This window comes from Limulus polyphemus, unplaced genomic scaffold, assembly GCF_000517525.1.
Source record: "Limulus polyphemus unplaced genomic scaffold, Limulus_polyphemus-2.1.2 Scaffold456, whole genome shotgun sequence".
Lineage (NCBI taxonomy): Eukaryota > Metazoa > Arthropoda > Merostomata > Xiphosura > Limulidae > Limulus > Limulus polyphemus.
In genome coordinates, this window is record NW_013666066.1 from 146,062 (window position 1) to 147,439 (window position 1,378).

Below are 1,378 nucleotides of genomic sequence, written 5' to 3' on the forward strand. Positions count from 1 at the left end.
AAAGAATAAACCAGTTTTATTTAAGAAAGGACTTGTGTCGCTAAAGTTTCGTCGGAACGAATTTACGGAAAATTAACTAACGACTGGAGGCGTAACAATACTTATAGAATTACATTTGCTGTAAGACTTAATATTTTGTTTCGGGGTTAATATAAAGGCTCTTAGTTAACTAATCCTTCTGGTGTATCCTCCAGTAGTTCAGCAGAAAGTTTAGGAACTTACAATACTAAAATAAGGTACGTTTTCTCTCAATGTACAGAGCGCATATAGCCCATTGTGTGGTTTTGCGCTAAAAAAAAAACACAAATCCTGATGATGTTATTGGCTTTATAGCTGAAAACACCGTTTTAATTGTTTGTTATAAATTTTGCGCAAAGCTACACGAGAGCTATCTGCGCTAGCCGTCCCTAATCTAGCAGTGTAAGACTAGAGGGAAGGCAGCTAGTCATCACCACCCACCGCCAACTCTTGGGCTACTCTTTTACCAACGAATAGTGGGATTGACCGTCATATTATAACGCCCCCAAGGTTGAAAGGGCAAGCATGTTTGGTGTGACAGGGATTTGAACCCGCAGATTGCGAGTCGAGCACTCTAACCACTTGGCCATGTGGGGCCACACCTCTAATAGTGAGCTTATCTGTTTTACTTAGTAAATCATAGTATGGTCATATTTTCCTTAATTTAATGTTTCCTAAATTATCTTTCAAACACAGTTTTAGTATATTATGTATCCCTTTGATTCAATGGCGTTTTAGGATTTATTGGGGTCAAATAGTTAGTTTGGGGGCAGAAAAAATTAACACTTTGATATTAATTGGAGTCACAATGTGAAAAACTTAAAGATCTTAAAAGACTAAATATCAGATGGCGATCTGCTGTAAAGAGAAATCACTTATGGGGGGTTAGCCCCCATGCCACTATACTTGGCACGTTCCCGCTAGGTTTATTTGGTAGCCACTGAAACGACTGCAACAAAGTGTAGAATTAACATGCTTTTAATTTATTTTCATTTTTAATCAGCTTGCTTAAGTTCATGTAAATATCATTATTAAAATGCCGGAAGCGTGCCTTGAATTCTTTGACAAATTTGACGAAGAAACATATTTCACGTGCGTTTGTTTTAACACGATTATTTGTTTGACCGAGAGTTCATAAAACTCAGACTTTGCTTCTTTCTTTGTTTATTTAAGAGCAAAACCACTTTGAGCCATCTTCTGTGTCCACCGTGAGGAATCGAAACCCGTATTATAGTGCTGTAAATCAGTAGACTTACCGCTGTCTCATCGGAGGACAATACTCAACTAAAAAATAGTGTTACGTCTCTGTTTGTTAATTGATTTTTTCGTAACTTCGTTCCAACGAAACTTTAACGACACA